Raw genomic sequence first — 23,150 nt, 5'->3', positions numbered from 1 at the left:
GTAGCTTAGCCATACAGATCTCCATCAAATGTGACACTGAAACCTTAATCTATTTCACAATTTTATCTTCACATCTGTGTTTCCATGACCCTTGACACAAACAACAACAGACTGATTCTTCAGAAGTCAGTTACAAGATACGAATTAAATATATACAAATGCTTAAAAAACAACAACAACAGCAACCTAAAAGGATTTAGAATGGAAAGCCCAGGCCAGGCAAAAGCTGCTACATCCTTAAACATACTAGATAAGTCCACGTATTAAAATACTGTTTTTCCCTTATCAACCAGATAATAAAAAGTACAAGCACACACAAAAAAAATACACTTTGGGCTTTGTCACTTCTCATTACAGCAAAAGAGAATGAGATAAACACTGACAGACTATTCTTTTTACTTTGTGCCTTTGGAGATTTTTTTCCCATTGATGCAAAATATTGAGCCTCTCCCCACTCCTGTGCAATAAAAACACAGCCAAAATTTCCTTTGATTTTCAAAAATGTAATTCTATAGTAGGTCCACTAATTTTAACTGAAATGCATCAAAACAAGTACGAGTAAGGATAAAACTGGATTTTATGGATTAATCACTGCAGAATATCCATACTGGTTTTACTTTGAAAACAGAAGCCAATGGAGGCCACTTCAGTGATTGGAACATTGGGTGATGTAGGTCAGTGGTATCTGGGAAAATAGTAAATAAACTGTTGAAATGCATAATTAGTACCTAGAACTAGTAAGTAACCTAGTTAGAAAAAAATGCTATCTAAAAATAGTTATTATCGAAGAAGATCACTACGCAATGCACTGCATGCCCTTATTAATTAAGACTATGGGAAGCAAAAATATTTAGCATTTTGCAAATTTAAGGTTGTCCTTCGTCAGTTGATAGAACAGCTTTAGCCATCTTTTTTCATGTATTGCAATTACAATAGTGACATAGTTCTCCATTGTAATTCAGCATAAATTACCTGAACCACTGTAGTAACATGTTACTTGTTTTCTACCTCATCAGTGAAATCTGGTAGCCAGAATTAGTAAGTAAATATTTGGCCAGCCCAGTAAGTAATACTTTTTTATTACCAAAATTTATAATCATAGTTCTTTTCCTATTGAATAATTGAATATATCCAATTGCTCATCCTTTTAACATTGATGTTAGGTTTCAAACTGGTGAATGGACAGGAAAGCAACATTAGAGACATTATTCTACTGTTGCTTTCCCTCCTCTACAATGATTTCAACTCAAGCAATAAAGTTAAATGGAAAAGGCACTATACTAGATTTTCAATTACAACAGAGGCAGGGAGCCACAATTATCCCTTTCATTACTGAAATACTTCTCATAGCTACACAGGCAGCATCCCTGCTGCTGCTGCTTCTGCTGTTCCTGTCGCCGTTACTGCTGCTCTTAAAGTGAAGTGCCCTTGAAAAGAGATGAGGTTACAGGTCACCAAGTAGAATTTAAAATTGCAAAAAATGTATATTGAAAGGAAAATAGAAAAAAAAATAATGGAGCTGGAATACGGAGATGTTTGGATATTCTTTCCGTTACCTCTGCTGCAAAGATATGATGTTTCTACAGATCTGTAATAAATTACAGTAGTACTAACTGCACCATTGGGTTGTTTGTGTGCAAGAAATATGAGCATGAACCCTATCTTTTAAAAATGTTTCAATTCAGAGACATTTTGTACCAAGTATTCACAGCCAGTGAACAAGTGAAAGTGCTCCATCTTAAGCCAATCCATTTTTAATGTATTACATATTACCGAGAAGAAATTATAATGTTTTTGTTTTGAGCATCTTTGTATGGATGCCATTTCTTAGGAGCAATTTTTTTTATTTTCCCTGTCCACTTCACTTTGGAAGTGGATACTCTTTCCACCCAGTACATAGAACTAATCAAGTTGCAAATCACAAATATTTGCATACCCTTGAAAGTGGTTTACCTTACTCATTCATGAGGTGGACAGGAATTTATGCCCTGCCTATCAGCTTCCTGGGTGATTCACAATTGACTCCTCAGCAGATCGTAAGAAATAATGAGATAAAAAATACCAAGAAAGACTCCTATGTCATCTTTTCACAAGAAAAGTAGAAAATTATGACCTATCCTATTAATATTCATGAAGATAGCAAGAATAGTATTAAAACTGAAATTCAGTAAAGCTTCTGCTTTGGATTAGACAAAATATGTGTCAGGAAGCCTACAAAGTGCATGTGGAAGAAAAGAAAAACTGTCTATGCAAGACTTCCTAAAACAAAATATTCATACCTGTATTTCAGAATTAAAATAGCAGAAAACTTTTATAAAAACAGTCCCTGACAAATAACAAAATAAAACTCCTTCATCATCAAGCAAGAGACTCAGAAATTGTCAGTTAACATACATGTTAAAAGTATGTTGCATGGAATATGTTGCATATCAATGTATCATAACAGAGTTGCTATCATGCATAAGTCTTGGTGAAAATTCCAGTCACTAAGAAATAGCTGTCCATTCATGAAGATTTGCAGATGAATGAATAAGTCTAGAGAAGGTGTTGGATACAAGAATCATCTGCTCACTTCAAAAGACCATTACACATTTTTTTAAGGAAAATAAAGAAAAAACTTCTGTATCCTGTTACAGTACAGTTTTCAAAATACCATGCTATACTTCAACAAGAAATAAATTTAAAACAAAGCTTTTTGAAATATCCAAACACCTTTTTTTTCCTTCCTTCATCCAGTACTGGATCAGGAAAAGGTTGGGTTTTTTTCTTTTTTTTTTTTTTTTTAATCAAGTGAAATAATTTGTTTCTTCAAGCTCGTGATGATTGCACAAATAAAATCACATGTATGTTAATAAATTATATCTCATAAATGCCTGAAATTACTTAATGTTCAGATTTTATATATATATGTATAAGGTGAGGGAGGGGAAAATGCAGAAGATAGAAGGCTGGAGTGTCAAAGTCTTTCTTATGATGGTACCATAATGGCAACCATTATTGTATGATCCTTTTCTGACTTTCTGACTATCAGATATAGATATTGCAGCTCAGAATCACAGGCCTCTGTCTCTGAGGTGAATCATCTTTCTTAACTCTAAAAATCTTTCTTGATATCTTGGCAATTTACACTCTTGCCGAACTATTATTTTGCAGTAGAGTGCAAGTCACTCTTTCTGTCACTGTGTGACCCAGAATTTTCTGTGGCAAAATAATTGCCTGTTATTACAGAAGTAGAACGAAAAAGTATTCAGATCTACCACAAAGTCTGCATCTTCCTGTGCAAGTAATCAAATGCTGCCCACCTAGGGAAAAGAAATATGTGCAATTTTAATAACTACATAATCACAGTTTGTGCAGGTTTTATAGAAAATTAAGAACTCAATTTCTGTTCTTTTGTTTACTGTTCCTCAAATCTCATTCAGCTTCATCAAATTGAATATTAAACGCAATGAGTATTAAGTATCATTTATTCAGTATAACAAGAACCATTAGTACCTTTGTTAGGAAAGATCTGTTCTTTTGTTTTTGTAGTTGTGTTATAGTGCTCCCTATATCTCACAGACACTATCTTGGAAACAAAATAAGTACAAAGGGGGCAACTAATATGGTAAAGAGCATCTCGTCATCTTCAGTTCTCAAATGAGAAAAATGAGGAAGGAGATGGCTTCAAGTTTACTAATGGAGTAGCTAAGGAACATGGGGAATGTTAGCGACCTAATTCCCTAACCCTATACTCAACACACTATTTTTTTTAAATAGTGGCCAGAAAAACTGTAATTAGATGAATTCAGAAACGATAGGCTTGCAAATACTAAATGCTGAAGTGAACAGTTAGGATAATTAATCGCATGACTGTGGGGAAGTATGATGAAAATGAATATTAGCCTGATTTGTGTGCCTTCTCTAAACATTATTTATCACTGTCACTGAACTTGATGGACCATTTGATTTGATCCAGAAGAGCATCTCTTATATTTTTCACGCTATTTCAACATGCTAAGCATAAGAATTATTCTTAATCATACCAAATGGATTAATTTCAGCATTTGCTTTAAATACTTTTCTACCCTCCTACCCTTAATACATACATCAGGATTCAAAAGTAAGGACAATGCAGAAGTGTTTGTAACACATACAATGCATTCATAAAGAAATTTATAGAAAAATATTCCAGTCCAGGCATTTGGTAGTCAAGTCTTCCTGTAAATCATCCAGGAAAAAGACCTTAAGAAGCATAAATACATGATTGTATGTTACTCATTATTCAAATATTCCCTTCTATAATCAATGCTACTTAGTAGATTCCACACATTTCAGAGCTGAAATAATATCCCTGGATTCATTTCTCTGAAGTATAACCTAAGGGGTAAATGATACATCCAAAGGCAAGAAAAAAAAAGAAATTAAATATGCTTACGTTAAAGCCAAAGACAAATAAAAGAAACACACTAGACTTCTTATTAGAAAACAGCACAAATTGCTAAGACATGCTAAGATACTCCCTTCTCTTCCCATTTAGGAGATTCACTGAGTAGACTTGCTGCTTGTATGCTAAATATTAATGTAAACTGAAACAAGAGAGTATCATCATTGCATTCATGGATATTAATTAAAGAAGATAAGAAATATAAGAAAACAACATCTAAGACTCCTTTTCAAGTAAATCCATTCTCCTTCACCACGACATCCATAAGATCTTTACAGAGAGGAATTCTCTTCCTCTGAAGGTATCACGCAGAGTCCTGGTAACTCCTGGGATTTTAGAAACATCAATCTCTTTATCACACCCTCTTTGGTTTCTACCTCTCTAATTACTACTTGCTCTCTCCTTCTTTGCTCTTTCTCCAGCATTTCAGATTATCCCAACTATTCCCATGTATGTAACTGTTGCCTAACACATTGAGTTATTGCAGACCTAGAGAAAGATGCAAATATGTCTTTGAGCCAGCTGCCTCTTATCAACTCAGCCAAAGTAAGGCTGAATGCCAGGAAAACAAGAAACAGGAGGTAGGTAGGATAAAAGACTGAAGTATGGACAGAACGCCTAATATCTGCAGCCAGGAATGAGAAGAGAAACTATTACTGCCCATGCTACCTTCACTTTTCCTACACAATCTTCTCACAACTATTATGATGAATTTTTTTCCTAATTTTTATTTCTACACAATGAAAGGTGATAAGCCAAGAATTCATCTTGAAAAAATATTGTCAATCTGTAAGACTGCAGGTTTCAAGAGATAAATTGCTTTACTTTTTCTTTTTTTTTCCTTTTTTCATTCTTCTATTAGCCATGGGTCAGAAAAGAAAATATTACAATCTGTGATGAAGGGCAAAAAGAAACTTAACTATATCACTTAGGAGCAAAACCAATAGCCCACAGTTTAAGGACAGAGGATCTAAAACCTTTGTCTAAAAGTGGTGCTATAGTTCTTCCATCTTACTGCCTCTTCAGAATTGCACTGCACAACTTAAAGAGTCTGCACATAGAATCTAACCTTAATTTTGAACAAACTTAATCCAGCTTGAATTAATGCTGAAATGAAACTCAAGTGTTCTCTAGCTCCTGACATCAACTGTTAGTTATTCAGAAAAATAGAGCTATCTGTCAGTAGGAGCAATGATCCACAACATATGGTCACATTGCAAGGATTCATTCCTAAAGTTAATTCTGACCTTTTCTGCAGTAGACAGCAGAGCACAACATGCTGTATTCAGCTATTGATGTGAAACTCAACAGTAAAAAAAATACTTATAGTTAGGCTTGTCCTAAGATACTTAAGGAACATACATAAATTGCAAACTGACATATCTAGAAAATGACAGACTATGCTCAGTTGTATTTGTCACAAAAATTCCCTAACATATCACTTAAGTAGACCTACACACTTCTAAATATCAACCACACATTTGACCAAAAAAAGCAAATATAGTGATGTTTTTCCCTGGGTGTTTCCTTTGTTATGATAGTAAACAACACTTTAAGGACTAACAAATGCATCTTTTGAAGGACTTCACTGTCCATAATTTAATTTTATGGAAATGGCACCCAGAAATACAGAAAACTGGAGAAAAATTATTTGTCATATAAGTTGACAAACTATTTTCTGAAAGAGTAACTTTCATTCTGTTCAAAAATAATGAACATGAATTTTATATATATTTACATAGTTGTTTATCAAATTAAAAGCATACGTATGAAAATTTGATTGAGTGACCATCATTTTTTCCCAACTTAGTAATGATTTGCCTTCAGGATCTAATAGATCTACCAAAGGAGAATCCCAGATCTTCAGTTATTGGCATACTGAAATTCTGAGTTACAACAGTGTGCTGGATGTGTTTACAAATAAAAAGATACATGAAAAGTGAGAATTTGGGGTATTGCAGAGTTAACACATCACTTTCACAAGATGCAATAAAAAGTTTCAAGAATAGAATTAGGACAAAGGGAAGTCATTTATCAGGAATTATTAATTTCTCATAGCTTATTGTTACACTCATCTGGTTATCCCTCTTACATGTGCTCTATATTACTTCTTCTAATGTTTTTAGAGTTTAATACTCTATAACATTACCATATACATTGCCTTGCCAACAGCTGTTGTCCATTTTTCAGGCTCTTCAATATTACATGGCATTTTAAATAAACGAAAATCTCTCGGTGCCTTGAACAACCTTGTTGTTGACTCTCAGGAATCAAAATACAAAAATGCAAAGGAAAAAAAAAAAAAACAAAATTCACTGTAGCTCAATTTCAAAGGTCCATCTCTCAACTGTTTTCAAGTTTCTAGATAACTATCAGTCCCTTTGTTTTATTTGACACAGAGGAGGTTTTCAAATGCAAATGTTCGTGATAGAGGTAACACAGCGGTAACACTTAGCTATCCATTTTTCCTAGTCCTGACTAGACAGCACTTTTTTTTCCCCTTAAAACCCAGGCTTGAGCCCTTCAAAATATTTTTCACCTGATCTCTGAAAAGAGACTTTACCCACAGCTGATGTTCAAGGTAACATAAATAGTCTAGTGCTTGTATTAGTATTATCTTCAATTAATTCTTTAGATTGGTCCTGTTTGAATCTTCAGGTCACATTCTTATCAGCAGGAATACCTGTAAGTATTCCTTCTAATGATTTTCCAGTACTTCTTTTCATGCATGTTTCTATTAAAAAAGTAGTTTTAAGGAATAAAATACTTTATTGCAGATTCTCAACACTGTCAATTAGTAATTTTCCTAGCCTATAATGAGTAACACTTTGTGCCCACACTCTGGGTAACTACTCTCAGTCTTTCGCTCTTGATGGTGTACTTTCTTCCTCTTTGTTCAATTTTATTTTTTTCATTTGTCTCCATAATAGCATATCAGTATTTTACAGACAAAGAAGAAAAACATCAAAATCTTGCAAATTTTACTGGCAAAAGAAAACCATTCCCTGCCAACTCAAACACTTAAAAAGCTGTTAATATTTTCTCCCTTACTACAACCATACATCAATATAGCTTTGAAAGAATCATTTAGATCTAGAACAAAAACAAGCTAGAAGAAGTCAAGTAGGCTCAAATAAATATTCACACTCTGTATGTTTACATAAATCAAACCTCCAAAGTCTTTCAAATTTGTTCACTCAAACCTGTAAAGCCTCCTTAACAGATATTTAAGATCTCCTCAGATCATTTTGGTAATTCAAGACATATTGTGCAATAAATAAAATATCATATAAGGAGACTGAAGACTGACACACACACACACAAACTGACTTATTTATTAAGTAACTCCTATTCCAGTCAGTCATAGTCACAGTAATTCACGCTATCAAAACCTATAATTTCTGCCACATTTTTCAACTTATATATTTTGTCATTTGATTTCTCAACTTAGATGTATTTATGCATTATTCCAGTCTTCCAAAAGCTGACTTCAGAGTAAAAGCTGCCGTTATAGAACATACAATTTTCTGAGTTTTTACTAAGGTAAGTAACTTTTTCATCTGTATTCATTAACAGTTATAAGAGCCATCCTTAATTTTAGCCCTATGTTTTTGGATGTAGAGCAACATTTGGAGCATTCATAATGCTTTTCCTCAGCTCTCTCCCTCAGGACATAGACACCCACTGAAAACGTGAAATATTTATTTTGTTACCTTAAAATTCATGGAATCCCATCTGTAGCACTACATTTAGCTCTGGGATCTCCAACATAAGAATGGACTTATTGGAGCAAGTCCAGAAGAGGGCCACGAGGATGATCAGAGGCTGGAGAACTTCTCCCATAAAGGCTGAGTGCTGCAGTTGTTCAGCCTGCAGAAGGTACCAGGGAGACATCATAGCAGCCTTCAGGTTAACACCATGGCCTCTACAGGAAAACTGGAGAGGGATTCTTTATCAGGGACTATATTGACAGGAAAAGGGGAAAGGACTTTAAACCATAAGAGGGTAGATTTAGATTAGATATCAGGAAGAATTAATTCACCATGAACATAGTGAGACACTGGAACAGGTTACCCAGATAACTTGCTGATGCCCTATCCCTGGAAGCGATCAAGGTGAGACTGGATGGGGCTTTGAGCAATCAAGTCCAGTGAAAGATGTCCTGGCTTCTAGCAGTGGAGTTGGAATACGTGACATTTAAGAACCCTTCCAAGCCAAACTATTATATGATTGTATGATTCTATGACTCTCTGAAGATGTCCTCTGGAGGTCCCTTAAAACCTCAACCATTCTGTTATTTTATGATTACGGACTCACAAATGTCATACAGCAAATACTTCAAGTAGAGGGAAAGAAGATGAAGGTACTCCTCCATGTGGGCAAAAGCACCATACTCTTCCCTATCTTTCCTGTTTATTACTTTAAGCAGCTTTTGTTAATGAGCTTTTAGAGAATTTCATTGTTGAAGTCCTAACTGGCTCCCTAAATCATATCAAGGCTATTGAATCTGTCAAGAGATATACATTATATCTTTTTGAGATCTGCTCTGTTTTTTCATACTGTTTGTTTTCATTTCTTTCTCCTCTCTCAGTTTTAATATCTTTTATGAGTGCAGCACTTTGTCTTGAAATAAAGCAATAATATGTTTGCAGTAAGTTTCCTTTTTAGCCTGAGTACAACGGGAACTAAATGATTCACCTATCTGCTAAACTTAACAATTTAAAATGAGAACGAGTGACATATCTATATGCCACTAATTTTATTAATTTGCATGTGTGTATTGGCTCTGATGATATAGGAACTGTTTCTGAAATCTACGTTTATTTCCTATGAGTAACAACTGTCAGGATAAAAATTCCCTCCATCATTTGGAGTTATTAAATTATATTTTTAGATAGGTAATCACATTATGCATTAATATTTTCAAGCAACATCCCATTTATCCTATTCCTTCGGAAAATAATTTCTGAACTATGGTTCTTTAAAGAAATCACAACAGAAGTGGTGCTATCTAATTTACTTAAAACAGCTTCTGCTTAGCAATAACAAAATAAGCAATGGTAATGCAAAAAATTCTTTTTTAAATAGATTTTTTTTCAGCTATAGCTGATTTTGCATTTTTTTCCTCCTTGGGGTGTTAAAAATCAAAAGGCTAAGTCTTCTCCAAATGGTTGATTGTGTACCAAAGGATGTAGATAGAAGGCCACTACACTCTACTGGCATTTCTAGATACAGAAGAACAACTCCGAGTCAGTGATTCAAGCCATTAATCTGACTAAAAAGAGTTCCACCAATTTCTGCAGTAAGAATCACCTTTCTTGTCACCTTCTCAAGCTTCACCTTTATCCAGATGCTTTTTGGTATAAGAGCAAAGTGAAAATATAACCTTAGGAGTGAAAGACAAGTTCTAGTGGCTCTACAACCACTGCAAAGTAAATAGCTCAAGGCCACTTTTCAAAAGAGGTAGTTAATTATATTGAGTTTAAGCTTAATTAATTATATTATATTTCTTTGTTTAACACTTTCATTATTTCCTCATGAAAGGAAAAAAATGATTTAAATATAGAAAGATAACTTTTTGTTCTTCTTCATAATAATAAAAGTCATAGCAAAATAGCAGAAGACATATTCATATAGGCGGAAGAAAAAATGCAAGAATGTTAGCTAACTTAGTTTGGTACTTAGGGAATTACATCTGTTTTCTCCTGCTACTCCTTCCAATTATAGTATCTTCACTCACAATTATGATGCCTGTCATTACCAAAATAACATTAGCAGTGGTAATAAAAGCAAAATAAGGATATAGAAGGAATTTATGAGGACTGCTCCAAAAGCAATTCCTCCTATTTTATTATGTTGGATAACAATATCAGAGGCAGATATTGGTGGTATGGCAGCAGAGGCTTCCAAACAGTACTCTGCTACATTTTGTTGCCATGCAATAGATAGCAGCAAATGGACAATCTGACAAAATGGTGTATGACATGGAAGTGTGTATGAAGCAAAGGTGGGATCCGCTGACATTCATCAGCGCTTGCTGAACGTTTATGAAAACCAAAACGTGGATGTCAACACAGTGAGGCTGTGGGTGGTGTGTGGCAGCAGCAGTGACAGTGACAATGGGTCACCTCCACTAGTGCAGATTTTTACAAGCATGCCATGCAGGCTCTTCTTCATTACTGGTGGAAATGTATAGCTAACGGCGGTGACTTTATTAAAAAGAGAGTTTTTTAATGAGAAATTGCACTATTAAATAGTGTTACTGTGCTCTTTGTTGTTATTTCCACAGAAATAAATAGGATACATTACTTTCAGAGAGACCTTCGTATTATCATGACCTTTGCCCTAATATCAACAATAGTAGGGGAGAAATCATTCAGAACTTTTTTTCAATAAAAGCTTAAACAGTAGAGAAGATTTAGTAATAAGATTATTTATATATATATATATATTTTTTTTTTTTTTTTTTTTGCAGTATGGTCAAATGCATTATTTCAATTAATGTTTAAAAACTAAACATTTTTATTTGTGATGTGAGACAGCTTGTTGAAATCTCTTTCATTTTATTTACTTTTAAATGCTATAAACATAATCAGCACTGAAAAAAAACTGTTTCTTAAGCAGTACCAGAGTTACTGAGCAGACAGGAGAGAACCTTTGACAAAACTTCACTATCTGTATAGTGACAGCCCTACAAATAGCAAATGTCCTTTTTGACAATTTTTTTCTGCTTTGGTTGTTAAATGAGTACTTAGGGAGTTACATCTGTTTTCTCCTGCTTCTGATTGAGAACCCGCTTCTAATTGAAAGCCCACTTCTGATTGTTTCTATTTGCAAAAACTTGGTAGAGCAATCAATGAGGAAAAAATCATCAAAAAAAAAAAAAAAAAAAAGGTAAGTCCTTGGGGAACTGAGGTTACCTTACAGGCTCCTTCCATAACCTACCAGAAATCAGTTATATATATGGTGCACAGACAAATACAGACATAAAGACATTCTGCTCACCCTTCTTATCACTTCTGTTGTCACAAAATAACCACTTGTCTGTTCACCTCTGCAGCAGGAATTCATGTGTATCTGAGAACGTAATGTGGTTGTCAACATGACAACAATCTTGCGTTTGCCGCTTCAACATCTGAACAAAGAGCTAGCAGAAAATGTGTGAAATATGTTTAAAAAAAGATCTTTGGATGTTAAAGTAAAATTCCCTCTGGACTTTAAAGAACAGCAGGAGGTCAGTCAGGAAAAAATATTGGTGTTGCAAGGCTTCTGAATAAATATCAGTAACATCAGATGCAATCTGTTGACTTGAATTTGATATTACAGCCTACATGCCGGACAAATCAGTTCTATTTGAACTAAAATTAAATGAGGCACTTGCTGCAAAACATCAGTGCATACTGCAAAGAGCTTTCTTATCAGTGATACTAGTCCAAATCCTCACCAGGCATAAATTGAAACAGCTAAAATGTAATTTAGTCAGCAAAAATCTGCCAATAACAGGAACATTGCTTGCCCACCATCTTCATTTTATCATCCTCACTCTACGGTTTATAGTAAACCAAGGATTTTTTTAAAGTTTTTATTTTCTTTTCAATCTTTTTACAGAAAGATTTATAAAAGTTTCTGTATAACTCCCCTATTGATAATGTAGTTCTGAGAGACAGAATACATTCCCAGGACAACTCTGAATTGCTTGAACAAATGTCAACTGCAAAAATACCTAGCTTAGAGGCAAGGTATCCAGGTGAAGAAAATCTGTGAAGTAGGGAATATGGGACAACAGTTTTCTTATTGATACAACATGACTACACTGATGATAGCTTGTTAGAAGTCTCAATCCACCTGCTATAGGTCTTCTGCCAACTATGAACTGTAATGGCAGGAAGAGTCATTACAACCTGATTAGCTAAAATGATGATTGCTCTTTTGGGTCAATACAACAACAACTAACACCAGTTTTTGGCAAGTATCGCTTTGTCACCCGCTAAGCCTGTGTATGATACTGAGAACTGAAAGGAAATGCATTTAGAATAATGTTGGCTCTGTATCTTTTGATGTTTCTGGGTAAGATACAAAAACATGGATGCTTATAACTTGAAAGTTATTAATTCAATTCATTAAGCACTTCCTACCATACTATAATAGGTAGTCTGTTGTTAAATAATGATTTCCATTTTCCCTCTTCTGAAGTGCCTGCATTTAAATAGTTAGGGAAGTGCTCTCTTGTCCTGGGCCAAATGATTCTCTTGTGGAACTACACTGATAACTTATAAAATCTCCTTTGCAGAGCAGTAGGAATGTCATCCAAGTAATTAAATGCAGCAGTTATGAAAGGATAGTAAAATGTAATCTACAACAGTTCCCTTAGCATTGCAGCAGGCTGCATTACTTTTGTCTATTACCATAATGGCAGGAACTGCAGTCATTTTTATACATCTGTTTCTGTGGTCAAAGCGAACCATAACATAAGAGACTTGCTGTTAAAGGATTTCCATTCAGCCAGAAGATTAGGCTATTCCACTTCGATTATACAGCACTACAATGTAAGGAAAGGGAAATAAACCAATTGTAAAGCATAAGGTGAAAAGCACTGAAGGTACTGATAAAATACATTCCAATGCTTTGGGTTTATTTTTAGCTTTTTGCTTGGATGGCATGCAAAAACAGGTAACATTAGCATACTTTGCTTCAGACATTACCATATGCATTACTAGCACTTGCACTATATCCACATTTAGGGAGTTTTGTTCCATGCAGCCTATAGAGAACCAAGCAAATCAAATTCTTTCCATAATTTTACTCATTTTACTACAAAAATGCTTTAATTTGTGAATCTGATGGAAGTGTAGCCCTTTCTCATCATTATTTGAAAGCTCCCAGCCTATAAAGGGCACTATCATAAACATGCTGATAACACAAAGAAGAACAAGAAATAATAGCAGACCCTGGTTGTTATCAGAAGACAAAGCACTGGTAGCCTTTCTTTGGTGAGATTTGTCAATGCATTTTCTACACATTGAATCTTTTGTTATTATCTTATCACTTCAGCTTATATATTTATATTCTGTAGAACATTCTGATGAATTTGAAGGTGAGTGATCCTTCTTACAAACTACTCCAATTACAACTATTCAGTTGTTAGCATAAGCCTACTAGCAAATACAAAGGAATCCAGAACTTCCTACATCATGAATTCAAGTATGCCATTTTCCTCTGCTGCTCTTGGACTCAGAGCTAGGATGACAGCCACTAAATCCAGAAGCAGTGTCCAAACCTAGTCTCAACACACTTGGTAGAATTACTTGAACAAGTGAATTCACCTTGCCAGTAATATGAATTCATTGTCATGCTCTTTTTATATCCTTTTTATTTTTTTTTTTTATCTCATAGACCTTGCTGCATATGTCTTCAACTTTTCCTGTATGTATTGCCTCCAACACATATGTGTAACTTTCCAAGTGCAGACATATTTTCCTTTCTTTCTGATTCTTCTAAGGCACATATCCAGCCTTTTTCTCACATTGCTGTAGAAATGTAAGACAGCTACCTTGCTGCTACTTCAACTATACCTTTTATTTGGATGAACATAAATGACTCTAGTCTCTAGGGTCCTAGTCAGACAAGAATATTTCATAAGCAATACATTCATTCAGGGATTTTGTTTGTTTTTAATAAATTCCACCTTCTGAAGAATTTTTCAAGGCTTTGATCTACTCAATGTTAGCTCACCAGGACTTAGAGAACTCTGTTCATTACACAGAACTTCAACGGACTCTGGTGGGTTGATAGTCTAATTTTAAATTTCTTCTCATCCCAAAGAAGTCTGTTTATTCAAGTACATGAGAAAGGTATCACAAAGAAATGACTTGATATTTTGAGAGCTGAACTGATTAAAATGTACATTTTTCCCTTAATGAAAGCTGCAGCTGTTTTCACGTCCTAGAATTACACAAAATCTGCTTAAAATAGGAATGAAAGCTTCTGAGATCCTTTTCATTAATCTACACATAACAGTTAAATGACTGACCTTCGGGTAGGTGGCCAGCTCCGCGTGGAATGTTATTGCACCTCAACTGTTACAGTACAACAGACAAGTAAGATAAAAAGGAAAAGAAATGGGGAGTGAAAGGACATATTTATTTCGAGTTCTGGCTTAGAACACCATTGGATAAATGTATCATGAAAAGGAAATGCATTTTGAAAGTTTAGTGACAGAAGAATTTTAAAGAAAAACTTATCTGTAAAGTCTTTCTAATTTCTTTGATAGGCAATACAAAATAGGAAATGGAAAGTCTATGTATATTTTGTTATTTCTTAACACATGTCCAGGAAATGCATTTTTTGAAAACCAGACAGTTGGTATGAAAAGTGCAAAAAATCAAGTATTGTGATGGAATTAATCAGATGAAGTCTAAATTTTCCAATTGATAACATGTTGAAATTTAACTTCAGGTAACTACTACTTTTCTCAGACGTAATTAGGATATCTGAATTTTGGATGCTCCATCAATTGTCTATCTAGTAACAGTAGCTTTTCCATGAGGCATTTGGTCATCCTGTTTGTTGAAAATCTGGAGTGGAAATTTGACTTAAAATCAAGTACTCTCAAAAGCAATTTGGGAATGAATCTGTAATCCTTTGCTTTGTGATACAGGGAAAACAAAGTAACAACAACAACAAAAAAGACTTTCAGGAAAAAGGAATTTAGCAGCAGAAGTTTGTATTGTCCATGAAGCTATCCCTTCCATCAGGTTGGAATTATTAAGAAAGGAATCATGAACTTCACTAAATATGAGATTACCGCAAGTTGTTCCCACAAGAATTATCTTAACATAGCTGCTGCCTAATTAGATAGCATATCTTGCGCCTTCTATGTTTTTTTCCAAAGAGCTGGTAAGAAATATTACTCATATACAAGAGATATGTTTTTATTTTGCTGCATCTGGTATTTGTTTCCATTGAATGCACACACATAAAGCTTTTACTCTGACTACTATGCCCTGAGATGAGTTATGCTGAATCTCTTTATCCCTTGATCTGTGGAAAAGTCTGTCTAAAGTGTATTTTTTTTTCTTGGAGAACAATATGTCTGTTACCTATTGTTTGGTTTTTCTGATTGTTTAAGAACAAGTGTGTATTCATATGATACCAGAAGAAAAAGTAGTGATATATTTTAAATGTGCCAATTTCACAAAGAAACCAGTAGCTAAAATATTATGTACTTATCCACAGAATATAAAGCAAGGAAAGTATCCTAATTTTCAATATATATATACTAAATCAAAACTAAATCAAAAATAAAGTAGGAATAATGAAAATTCAACTTAATTTTTCAACTGAACTGCTATTTGTGACCAAATAATTTCTATCCAAGTAAACTTATTTGAAATGAACTTTAAATTTTATATTTTCTGTGTTTCATTAAACTATTACCATACTCTAGTTTTCTGATACTGTGAGCGATCATTACATTTTTTCCTGCAGTTATTAGCATGACATGAAAATGACATGGTGAAATTTAGAGTGCATCACTAATCTGAGAATTGCTCTGCTAAAACAAACACTGTATTGTATTAGTATTGTTGTTTTAGCAATCGGAAATTCTAAAGCTCAATGACCTGACATCCCCAAGATGTTTTAGAAAGCATCACTGTATTGTTTTTATCACAAAGTTATTCATTCTAAAATTATTTACAGCCACTGTTGTACATAAAACAGTGGATTTGGTGACTCTTCACTACAATTCAGCTACTCCTAAGTTAGGATTTCTCATGGATATATAGCCATATCTGTAGTTCAAAGGTAAACCACATCTTTACAAAATATAAAACCATATGTTCTTCTTAATAGCTCATTAACTCTATAGATGTTTTTTTTTTTTAATTTTAAAATTAAAATGAGATTAAAAATTATTTCAAGAATATTTAATTTATGCAGGACAAAACATAAGCTAATGGACTAACATGTAAAACAGCTATGCTATCATAAAAGCTCTTCAAAGAACATGATATTATTAGTAAATTAGAACAAAACAATACAACAATTCAAAAATTCAGGTCAGGTCTGATTTTCAAACATAGTTTTTCTACATATATTTCCCTCTCCTAGAGGCTCCAGATCCTCTCAAACAAAAACTGCACCATCTTCTTTTACATATTGCCTATATTTTCTAATTTTTCAGTGGTTCGCAGTAAGAATCCATCAAAAATTGGTAGCATAGGCATTTTGCTAAAGCAGAGAAGGAAAGGAAAGCATTGCTTAAAAATAAAAATAAACAGGCTAAAAAAGAAAAACAACCCAACAAAAACATTTGGTATTGACCAGCAGCTTAGACCTTGTATAATGAAGTCATAAAAAGATAGGTGCAATAACAACTGGGGAATAATGCATTGTAGGATATTGTTATCCACTACCACACAATCTGTGACTTTGCAATATGGATGAGAGTAGTTTGTACATCATACATCCACCCCACGTGCTCCTCACCTCTGCCATGAAAACTCTCTTCTTAAAGTTGACTCCTGTAGTTATGATTAAGATAAAAGCAGTATCTTATACACAACTACAATTGTGTATTGTAATCGAAATATGGTCTAATGCCTCCACCTACAGACCTGTCACCCTAAAATTGTATTCCATGTCAGTGTCCATTTCTTTCTTCTTTGGAAAAAGAACACTTCTCAATTAACATAATCACATCTATCACAAACTGAAGATAAATCATAGAATATTCACACTTAAGACTTGCCTAACAGCATGTTGTAAATTTGGATTTTCATTATGAACAAAAAAAGCAGTACTGGCCGCTGCCTCTTTTAAATTGCATCTTACGAGGGGAGAGATCAAAAAGTGTTGCAATAATTAGTAACTGTTTCCTGGCAGACCTTGTAGCAAATGAGTATGTACTAACCATATTTCATACATGATAAACTGCAGTATTTTAAGTGTGAGTGATATGCAAAAACTAATAATAATAATAAAAAATGGGGAAGTGGAATCTAACATTTTGTGGCCTGACAAGATTTCTCGTGCTTACCTTTGGTTAACTTCATACTTGAATTACACGTGTAAACTTAACAGCAGTCATTTCATCCGAGATTTACTGTTCCAATTTTTGAAAATAAAGAAAGCACATACAATCCCATTTTCTTTAAATAAACCTAAATTTTTACTAAGTAACTGATGATTCTATCCCTGACTGTTTTGATGTACAGAGTTCAGCTTCTTCACTGCCTATAATTCTGCCTGATTCAGCTAGAAATCCAAACAAATGGGCAGAGTGCAAGGAGTGTAGAACCTCCCTTGATCTGCTTGCCATGTTCTTTTTAATACACCCAAGATACCATCAGTCTTCTTTATCACAAGGACACACTACTGACTCCTAGTCAACCTGCTCTCCACCAGGACACCCAGATCTTTCTCAGTAGAGCTTTTTTTCCATCAGAACAACTCCTAACCTATACTGATGCATGCAGTTATTCCTCCCCAGGCTCAGGACTCTTCACTTGCCCTTGTTAAATCTCATAAGATTCCTCTCCACCCAACTCTCCAGCCTGATGACAGCTCCGAAGCTGATATTCAAGAAATGAGGTGCAACACAATGCAGAAAACATTTCCCCTCCACATATCACCAGAGATATGCTCAGCATTTGATCACTTAGCTAAGAAAGATATGAGTTGTTCATTTGCCTTCTTAACGTTTGCCTTCCTATTCCTTGGGGCGGAGGTGCCTGCTTTCTTATCTTTTCCTATAAAATCAAGTCTTGGAATGTTCTTGGTTTAAGCTCTTGTGAAATTTATTTCAGTTAAATCTACAATTGTCATAAAAACTTGCAGAACAAAAATTATACCTTCACATCATATCATCCATGGACAAAAAGCAACAGAAGTAAATTGTAGCAAGTAGAGCAAATGCAGTTTTAAGTTATCAGTTATCTAACCCTATTTTTTTTCCAGCCAGTTAAATAAAATCATGTCCTTTATATCATGTTCACCATGCTATTTCTGTCACTTAAAGGCAGTTTCCAGTGTTATACATAAACTGGATGAGAACGACAAAATATAAAATAGAAATTCTATAGACAAAATGAGATTTCCTTAAAGCCAATCAAAATATAAAAGTAAAAACAATTGTTGGATACTCTTTCAGTCTTCAATTACATGGGATACTGAAGCATCTTTTTGGCTAAACATAAAACCAACAATAAACTAATAATTTTGGAGCTAAATTAGAGAAAATGACAGCTGGAATTTTCATTGTCTTACTTCTTCAGCCAACATTTGAAGCATCCTAGAAAACTGAAGCTTTCTTTTAAGGATTGTCCTTGATATATTTTCTGTTATTGCGTGGAAACTAGGAATAATGTCAGGGAGAATACTTTTTTCCAAACCTAACAGTCAGATTTATTCTATAATGTCACAGACCTACTTGGGGTTAACATGAAGCAGTCAAGTTATTTTATGCACATCTCAATAGCTTTAATTGAAACATTTATCATTCAAAAGCTGAAGCTGGCAGGAGAGTATTGACATTAAGAGAATATATGCAGATTCCCACAGGGATTTTATTATCCAACATCACGGAACACCTGCCATACAGTGGTCACTGTCACTACAAGCATCTCTGAATGACATAATAACAAGTATGCAAGGGGCAAAGAGAGAAATTTCTGTGTATTATGTGCACATTTGCTGTAGAGCACAAGCGCTGCACTAAATTTTTATGAAAGCTTTCCAGAATAAAAGCTATTGTGAATCAAAATGAGGCCTCAAATTACAGTTATTACTTTAAGTAAGAATGCTTTTAAGAGAATATATTAAAGAGAACAAGAGAAATAGGGGGGGAAAGAACAGTGGTATTCCATATACACTGTAAATAACTTGAAACTTGGTAACCATCAGGTGTTAATGTAGCATTGTACTTCTGCTTCACTATTTTTGACCTAAGATCTTTGCAAGGGAGGCAGTGAGGAATGTGGGTCGTACAAAATCTGTAAAGTAGTTTAAAAAAACCTCAAATGAAACTCAATGCTACAACCATTGTGTTTGGCAGATGAATGGCTTTGCCTGAAGATAAGGGTTACACCTTAGAGATACTACATAAATCTAGCCCTTACGGATCTGAAACTCAGAAGCAGAAAATATTGCAAATCATACAACAGGGAAAATAAAAATAAATCATGACTAAGGAAAAATTCAAATGTGGTTCCTTGCATCTATTGTTTATCTGTAAGCAAATGAGGGGAAAATTATGGAATACTTTATGCAAAGAGAACTTCAATATCAAAAAAGACCCGAAATAACAAAAAGCCAAAGAAACAGAATGTTTTTTTCTGCTACACAGCTTTTGATGATTACAATCTTAAAAATAGTTGTTTATCTTACAGAAATACTGAAGCTACACTATGCAAATATGTGCCATTTTTAACACAGATTTCAAGTGTAACACTTAGAATAATGAAAGGATTTATATATACTACTCATGGGAGAACAGGTCAGAGAGGAGATACACAGATGTGGTCCTCCACTCAGAATCTATATGGCCTACAAATGACCATGACATGACTGCAGCATTTCAGCCTGCAGTGTAGTGCTGCCCCTTGGAGTATGTGATATTGAGCAACTAGAAAGAATCCAAGGCAACATTTCTACATGATTGCTACAGATTACTGCAGGAAATCAAACTGTGGTACAGTTGACTCAGCAGACATAAGTACATTTATCTCTATCTTGTGCATACTGCAGAATACAGTGCTTTTGGTCCTAACTGAAGATCAAATTTTTTCTCCCATTTTGTGCTTCAAAGATTATACAAAATCTTCTGAGAAAAAGACTAAGTTCACATAGATTGAATGCTATGCAAGTCTGATACATTCACAGTATTTTATCTATGTTTATTGTAAAATAGCAATTTAATTCATATTTCTTAAAATACACGTTTATATTTTATATTTTGTATTTATATTTTAGCTTGCATTCATATTTTATTAAAATATATTTTATTAAAATAATTACTGACAGCTACTCTAAAACTAACATTTCCCTTGATATCAGATTTCTGTTTTTGTTTTAACAAAGAAATCAAATTATGTTTTAACACCTATGGCATATCATAAGTTTTGTTTATCATTGCTGCTGTTTTGTTTTTAGGTCCATCTCCCTAACCTTTCCCCTTTTCCCTTTCCTGGGTTGTAGGTCCTCCCCCACCCCACTAGTCATGGAACTGGGCTGAACCAGCCCACAAGCCATTGAAAATGTTAGATCTAGAAAGCTTTAAATTTTATTTGTACATTTTGCCTATATAAATAAAAATACCAACTGCTATGAGATAATGTCATATTAAAAATATATCCATTAATTCCAAGCTTTCTTGTTTATTTTTCAAAAATTCTTTTCTTTTTGAATGACAAAAAACTGATCAAACTATTGTATTCAGGATGCGACGTAGAATAGATAGGTGAAAAGCCATTTTGTTTATCCATTACCAGGTGAAGAGACCAGGGGTCTTTTCTGACTACAGCAAGCTTTGGTACGATTTGGGAAGATGATCTGCTTACAGTATAAAAATATAAACCGTATTTCTGTGCATGCTACTGACAACATACTTTAAATATCAAAGTAAACAAATTAATAAAAGACTGGATTATCTGACTCCAGCATATGTCACAATTACAGTCTGAATATGCCCCATCCCTGAAGGTGTTCCAGGCCAGCCTGGATGAGGCCCTGAGCAGCCTGGGCTAGTACTAAATGTAGAGGTTGGTGGCTCTGCATGTGGCAGGGGCATTAGAGATTCATGATGCTTGAGGTCCTTTCCAACCCTGGCCACTCTGTGATTCTGTGAGTATTCCAAGAATACTGTCCATCAGTTTTGATGCAGCTGTTTAATTATGCACTGTGAGTATTTAGTTGTCTATCTGGTTTGTAGATATATATTTTTAATAGTGCTTGAAAATATGCATCATAGAAATGGAAACTGAAAACACTTGCAAGTCTACACTTAATACTTGCACGGTTCTTCAAAGCATAACATTTTAAAAATGCTGAGCGTTACCAAAAAAAAAAAAAAGAGGTGTTTAATCCAATTATTGTTACTGAGACTATAGCATGTGCCTCTCTCCCTTCCACATGATTTAGCACATAGAAAAAAGAATTGCATAGCAAATGAAAAAATGACAGCACAGTGGTTCTGAAGATTATTTGATCAATTCATTTCCAGTGTTTGTAAAAGTCACTGAGCTCAAGACTCTCAAAAGCATTCCACAGAAAAGAGACAGAATAACTTTTTTTAATTATGCAGATAGTGACAGAGTCACACATTACTCTGTAAGCCTACAAATCCTTATGACAGTGTATAATGCATATCCTTAAAACTCTTTATCCAAAACTAGATGTACTATTTTTTCCTGAGAAAATCTGAATTCATGCTAATTTTATTCTATTCAGGTTTTCCAGTATCTACCTCAGAGAATAAGATATAGGCTTCTCCAGCTGCATGGAAGCACCAGGTTTTTCAAGTATCTTAATGCTTTTTGTGTGGCATTTTTATTGCTGAAAATTAAGCTCCATTTGTATTCACAAATGAATGTTGATTATCTTAGACTGCCTTGCAGTGATTTTTACACATCCAAATTTGCAAATCTGTATTTAAACATACACAAAAAAAGGCAGTAAATTTGCAAAAGATTTCCTTTGTTTCCTTGTGCTATCAGTCTGCACAGACACCACCGTGTAATATTTTAATGGGACAAATTGTTTTATACTACTTTTAATTATTTGCCCATACATAACCAACAAATTACAAGTAGTTTGTTACACCTATATAAAGAGTGACACTATCTTTGTCTCTCTGGCTCTTTTCAATTGCCCCTTCTTAGATTTTTAGGTCTCTCGTAGTTCTAATGAACTCAACTTCATCAGGCTTTTCTAAAACAAAAACTGGGAGAATGGAGTAAAAACTCCCTATTCTTGCTGTAGACAGAAAAACTATTAAAACACTCCAAGATGAATCTTACCTTACATTTTTGCAGTATACAGAACAGTCCTATGCAGATACACCAGTGTCCTGACTGCCTGCTCCAGCAGCTTCATACTTCTTCACGTATAATTAGAATAATTTTTCATCTCTGGTAGAAATAAAAGCAGAAGGAATACGTAAATGAAAGCCCATAAATGGGAGATATGTCCAGTCTCATAAAGTTGAGGAATGATTTTCACCCAGAAGCTTTTGATGAGTGACTAACATTTCATCGTATAAAGAATTAACTCAAGTAAATCATGAAGTTATATTCGGTCCTACTCCTTTTCCTGCTTATACACACATGGGTATTTGTCAGTAAATATCTCAAGCAAAACATGTTGTATGAAAGTCTGATCTAGACTTATACGTTTTGCAGCATACCTCTTTGTTGATATATTAATTTTTTGTAATTCAGAAGTTATAGCATTTAGGAAAAAAGCGAAACTAATTGAAAATAAGCAAAGTGATTTCAATTCTTCCTTTTAAGTAGAATACTCTAGGTATTCCAATATCCCTAGTGATCTTTGCTTTCTACCATTCAGTACAATAACACAAAATTAAATTAAATTTAAAAATTATAATAAGAAAATATTTTTTTAAAAAAAAACTACCAAGAAGGTGCTTTTGTGAGCTGATTTATTTCTGGTGCTAACTGTTGATTAAAGCCATCATTTATCTTTCTGTTTAGAAAAATAAGTGGGC

At 34.1% G+C, this 23,150-nt stretch overlaps 1 long non-coding RNA gene across 1 annotated transcript in view; it reads right to left on the bottom strand.

The window, feature by feature from the left end:
- Positions 1-806: 806 nt before the first annotated feature.
- Positions 807-23,150, bottom strand: part of LOC125692052 (uncharacterized) — a 78,795-nt gene continuing 56,451 nt past the window's right edge. The window contains exons 2-4 of the long non-coding RNA XR_007376427.1: positions 22,444-22,554; positions 8,140-8,362; positions 807-1,427 (exon numbers count right to left, since the gene is read on the bottom strand). This is a non-coding gene — a long non-coding RNA (uncharacterized LOC125692052). The remainder of the gene's footprint in view (positions 1,428-8,139; positions 8,363-22,443; positions 22,555-23,150) is intronic.

This window comes from Lagopus muta, chromosome 4 (assembly GCF_023343835.1).
Source record: "Lagopus muta isolate bLagMut1 chromosome 4, bLagMut1 primary, whole genome shotgun sequence".
Taxonomy (NCBI): domain Eukaryota; kingdom Metazoa; phylum Chordata; class Aves; order Galliformes; family Phasianidae; genus Lagopus; species Lagopus muta.
This window is presented reverse-complemented; position numbering and strand designations above follow the sequence as displayed.